General features: G+C 45.0%; 1 long non-coding RNA gene across 1 annotated transcript; it reads right to left on the bottom strand.

Annotated features, from left to right (window-relative positions):
• Window positions 1-4,111: 4,111 nt before the first annotated feature.
• On the bottom strand, window positions 4,112-5,739 carry LOC310659651. The gene is made up of 3 exons (XR_014502906.1): window positions 5,645-5,739; window positions 5,122-5,135; window positions 4,112-4,143 (listed from the first exon to the last, which is right to left on the bottom strand). It is a non-coding gene; the product is annotated as an uncharacterized lncRNA (long non-coding RNA).
• Between the last annotated feature and the right edge of the window lie 246 nt (window positions 5,740-5,985).

The following is a 5,985-nucleotide window of genomic DNA, read 5'->3' as shown; positions in this document are numbered from 1 at the left end:
GGCTATGAGATTAACCCCACTCAATGGACCAGAATGTGGCTCTTCCCATATTCTGAACTCCCTCCCAAGAGAGGTTAGACCAGCTCCCTCTTTGTTACCCTTCCACTGCCGAGCTGAGACCTTCCCTTGAAAACTAAGGTGCAAATGATGCTGATCTCTGGTTTGCTGTCAGGGCAAGCTGTGTTTCAACTGCTGGTTTTAAGTGCGTTCCGACATATTTGAACTTAATGCTTTTAGCTAGTTTCTTTTTATTACGTTGCATTTTACAACGTTGTTTTTTCAACGTCTAAAGTCACGTTGAATCCCAGGAAGGCGGGACAGAAATGCATTTAACCATAATTGTAACGTCCTCAACGGCTGCATAGATTTAGCACCACTGTCAGTGGCCCTCTGGCTCTGAACGCCAGTTGCTGGGAAGAGACATCTGGTTGCCCATTTTGCAACTAAGATACTGAATTGCATCGGTCTTTCAGCCAATCCATCTGGGCTATTCTTATGGCCTCATATCTCACACCATCTCCAGGAAGCCCTGATCAGCTCTGTGTCTCCTATCAGCTTGCGATATATTGTGGTCTGCATTGAGTAAGCTGCACTGTGTGTGTGTGTGTGTGTAGATGGAGATTGTGTGGTGCTAGACATGGAATGATCCTGACTCACAGGAAGTGGTTGGTTTGGATGGGTTTGGGTTTTCGTTTGGTGATGGGGACCCTGTTCCCATTCTGCTTTATTTTCCCCTAATGGGATCATTAGCAGTAACTGCCTTCCACCTGCATTCCTTTCCCTTTGCTTTCAAACCTCAGAAAACAGTTTCGGTGCAGGACTCCGCTCAGCCAGTCTCTCATTCATCAGCCATAATGCCACTTTTGTTAAATGCCAGTTTGAGCAATTGCTCCTTGGCCATATTACCAGTAGGTGTTTTTTGAGGACTTGGCATCCTAAGGAACGACCAGCTATCACACCCACGCGTAACGAAAATAATAACCAACTAGGATCTCAAAACCAGGTGATAAATCTCACCAGGGACCATAGCTCATTATGAGGATTATTCCTAGACTTTGGGAAAGGTTCATTCTGTGGGAGAAAGAATATTGTACTGCTTTCCATCTCCTCCTCCTTCCTTCCCACTCTCTCCCGCCCCACACAAGAAGCAAAAGTCTCCTTGTTCCTTTTCTACATCCTGTTACTTCTCTGTGTGACTCACAGCTACCCAGTTGGCTAAATAATTAACTGAAATGACACACACATCCAAGCCAATTATCCTTTCAGATTACACTGTGCATAGAGTTGAACTATGTCATCCAAGTTATTTTTAAAGCTCCCTTTAATGATCGTTCCTAAATCTTATTCTTCCTTTCACTATTTCTTTTAGCATGGATATGGAGCGGTGGGGGAAATTGGGGAGCAAAAATGTGGCAGTGTTTCTTCTGCCCCTGATGACTTGCTTGAATGACTGTATTCTATAGGGTCTCCCCAGACTGGGTTTTCTTGCAGGCGGGCAGGGAAGCAAGTGTATTCTGCAACATGCCATTGATGCAATAATAGGGCATCGGTGGAGAGTTTTTACTGGAAAGTCCACACATCATTCTGCTTTATTAGTTGCGCTGGGATGCTTCTCCGATGTTATCGGATTATTGCCACCTGGAGCAATGCTCCTGCACTCAAGCAGAACTAAAGCAAGACAAAAAATAAATAACGTGGAACATTTGTGGCACAGAAAGTTACAGGATGAGGGAAAGGTGTTATGGGATATGAAGTGTTGTGACTACCCGAACACAACTTTTGCAGGCACAACAGGTGTCTCCGACTTTGCTCATTAACTACTCAGGCCTCCTCTTGACTCAGGTGGTACCTTTCCTGATCCTCAATATACATCCTAGCTGAACATGGAACTTGTGTTTTCCATTGCTCCCACATTCCAGAGCAACATTTACGTTTTCTTGTTCAGACGTGTGCAATTTAACTGGAGAATGTGCACATTGCCCAGAGGATGTACGAAACAAAGTCGAAGTGTGCACATTCCCTAAGTCCTGTTGAGGATTGTGAATATTGCCCCCAAAATGTACAAAATTCACTTGATATACAGGCACATTTTCTAAGGCCTGTTAGAGATTAAGATTAACAGAAGGCCTGGTGAATGTGCACAATAGCTGGTTGTTTTGCACATTAACCACATAACATACATTCTGCTTAAGTGTGTGTGTGTGTGTGTGTGTGTGTGTGTGTGTGTGTGTCTGTGTGTGAATGAATTCTAGGCTAAATTATCTTTTTTTAACCATAGTTATTCTTGAAGTACCATCAGAGATATCCATGTGCAGATACGCATATCAAAATATATATCTTAGCTCTTTTCCTTTCATTTTTTTCCAGAAAACAGTTTCAGTGTTATCTGATTTAAGTTGCTTTATACCTTCCATCTCTACTCAAGGAAGAAACCATGATTCACCATTAACAATGTCTTTCCTCCAGTACTCCCCAAAATGGCTTTGTTTCTACTGCTTTATGTCGGACATTTCTTAACAGCCCAGAGAGGGTGAAGAGAGGGTGTCTATAAAGGAAAGTGTGGAAATGTTATTGTACTTTTTTATATAAAAAGGACTCCGAACAAATAGTAGAACTTGGGCAAGTGTGTGGCTTTTTATTGCTTTCCATAGAACTCAAACCTCCAGCCAGGTATAACTGTCAAGGTGTTGTTTATACATCATAAAATGTTAAAATCCACTTATATGTTTAGCTTGGATAGGGAAGGTTCTGTCTACTCCTTTGCTATTTGACACTGAAAACCATGTTAGAGTGGGGGAGGAAGGGAACCCTCCACATTGTCCCTCCCCCCGCAGGGTGGCGGGGTTGCAGGTGTATTTTGCAACACCTCATTACTGCACTAATGATGTACCGTATTTTTCGCCCTATAGGACGCACTTTTTCCCCTCCAAAAATGAAGGGGAAATGTGTGTGCGTCCTATGGGGCGAATACAGACTTTCGCTGAAACCTGGAGAGCGAGAGGGGTCGGTGCGCACCGCCCGCTCTCGCTCTCCAGGCTTCAGGAAGCTCTGCGCAACCCTCGGGAGCCCGGCGGGAAGCCGCGCTGGGCTCCCAAAGGTTGCGCAGAGCTGACTGCATTCCGAAGCCTCGGGTGCACTGAAGAGCACTCCCGGGCTTCGCGCAGCTGTCTGCAAGCCTGGGGAGACCAGCGCGGCTCCCTAGGCTTGCAGGTAGCCGGCTGTTCTGGGGGCTGGGGTCGGGGAAAGCTGGGGCTTCCCCCGCGCCAGCCCCGTGCCTGGGGGGGGGAATAATTTTTTTTCTTTATTTCCCCCCCCAAAAAAAACCTAGATGTGTCCTATAGGGCGGTGCGTCCTATGGGGCGAAAAATACGGTATTAGTGGTGAAATTGTACCGGACCATCCACACCTCATTTATTCATTGTTCTCGGAGGCAGTTTCGCCACACTGCTGATGTCTGGAGGAGCACTCTTGCAATATACAGTCAAACCTCGGCTCCCAAATGCCTCTGTTTTGGAATGTGTCAGTGTCAGGAGTGCATGCAGGAGCCAGGCCCTGTGACCAGTAGGGCTTTGCAGGACTGGGGCCTTCCCAAGTTTGTTCTACTAGCGTAATCTGTTCATTACTATTGCTTTTCAAATAATTCATATATTTACTCCAGTCTTCTAAGCAGTGGCGTAGCGTGGGTTGTCAGCACCCGGGGCAAGGCAAGTAATTTGCGCCCCCTAACCCGGGGCAAGGCAAGTAATTTGCGCCCCCCCTGCACTGTCCCTCCCCCAGATAGTCCCTCACTCTCTCTCCGCACCGCACCGCACGCCTGGCACCCTCCCCTCCACAGTGGGCGGCGACCCGGCGGCTCGGATCGGATTTGCATGGCCAGCACTACAGTGAGAGAGAGAGAGGGAGCCAGGTAGGGGCAGAGAGCTGCAAGTGCGAGCGCCCCCCCCCGATGTTGCGCCCGGTGCGGCCGGCCCCCCCTGCACCCCCACGCTACACCACTGCTTCTAAGAATCTCTGGTCCCGCAGGTTTCGAATCCTTCCTGTTAATTTATCTAATTCTGCATAGTTCATCAATTTCGTCCTCCATTCTTCTTTCGTCGGTAATTCTTCTTGCTTTCATTTTTGTGCCAATAATTTTCTTGCGACCTGAGGAATTCTTGAGTTGTAGCAACGGCCACCAACTTGAATGGCATTAAAAGAAGATTAGACATTAATTTCACAGAAAGGGGATTTTTTCCCCCTAATGTCTTGATAAACAATTGAATGCAGATTATTGAAATGCAATAGTAGAACTAAAACTGCAAAGAGATAGAGGGAAGTCAACAAACCTATAAGGGACTCAAAGCAGTTTAGTGGGAAAGAAAGTAACTGTGAGGAAATGGGCGGAAAGAAGAAATATGAAGGTAACTTCTTTCTAGGAATTTTGTGTATAGAATATTCAAGTCATGGTTTGTACTCCTTAAATAATGTGGTATTTGATAAATATGCTTTGTTTTTTTTGGTTTTTATTTTCTTTATGATTTGTTGTTATTATTTATTCTTTTTTGTAAATTTTGAAAATGTAATACAGATGTTTTAAAAATAAAATAAAAGAAGAAGAAGAAGAAGAAGAAGAAGATTAGACAAATTCATGAAGGATAACAAGGCTTTCTAAGGCCACTAGCCATGACTAAGTTCTACCTCCAATTGTACCTCTGGAGACCAGTTGCTGGAGATCACTAGTGGATCAAGTGTGCTGTTGCAAACATGCAGGCTTCCTATAAACATCTAGACGCCCACTGTGAGACAGAGATGCTGGACTACACTGGCCATCAGCCTGATCCAAGAAGAAGAAGAAGAAGAAGAAGAGTTTGGATTTGATATCCTGCTTTATCATTACCCGAAGGAGTCTCAAAGCAGTTAACAATCTCCTTTCCCTTCCTTCCCCACAACAAACACTCTGTGAGGTGAGTGGGGCTGAGAGACTTGAGAGAAGTGTGACTGGCCCAAGGTCACCCAGCAGTTGCATGTGGAGGAGCGGAGACGCGAACCCGGTTCCCCAGATTACGAGACTACTGCTCTTAACCACTACACCACACTGGCTCTCAAGATTCTTCTTATGTATTGATGGACTTGTAAACTCACCTGAGAGTTCTGATCTAGGAGGTACAGAAATTTAATAATGAGGGATGACCCATAACAATCACTGCCAGGGCTTCACTTAAAGAAAATAAAAATGACCGTGATGCAATATAAAACATCAAAACCCAAAACTCAACCCATATAACAGCAGCATTGAGCAATTATAAAACAGCTGAGGACCATTATCAAGCACCAAGCGACCTTAAAAAGAGCATAAAAACCCGTTCAAAGCTACGAGAATGGAGAATTTAAACGGAAAATGTAAAAGCAGCAGATGTTAAAAGCTGCAGTTTTAAAAGCTTGAAAAAAATATGGGAGAACATAAAGGGATTTGCCTGGCACTGAGGAGACATTAAAGAAGGTGCCTGGTGAGTCCCTCTGAGGCTATTCCATAGTTGAGGGGCCACCATTTGTAGCCACTGTTGCATCTAAGCAGACCAGAGCAGTTGAATGGAGTGTATAATTCAAAGGCTCCCAGAGGCTCAAAGGCACTTGTCTCTGCCACCTCCATTGTGGTTAATCATACGTGCCTTACAGAGCTCCTTTAAAATCAGTTGAGATCATAAAGTAGAAGCACCAGACAGTTTCTCAGATGTTGCCAGACAACATCTTCCATCATCCTCAGTGATTGGCCATGATGGCTGGGGATGATGGGAGTTGTAGTCCAACAACCTTTGGAGACCCAAGATGGAGGGAAGCTGGGTCAGAGAAATTCGTGAAGGAGGAAATTGTCAATGAAAATGAGCCCTGACAGCTAAATGTACTGTTACAGACAGTGTAACTCTGAATATCCTAGCTTTCTTTGAGGCTGAGTCAAAACGACCCACTCTTTACATTTCCCTTAAGTTGGAAAGAAACAGCTCGCTT

This window comes from Podarcis tiliguerta, assembly GCF_965153285.1.
Source record: "Podarcis tiliguerta genome assembly, chromosome: 11".
Taxonomy (NCBI): Eukaryota; Metazoa; Chordata; class Lepidosauria; order Squamata; family Lacertidae; genus Podarcis; species Podarcis tiliguerta.
This window is presented reverse-complemented; position numbering and strand designations above follow the sequence as displayed.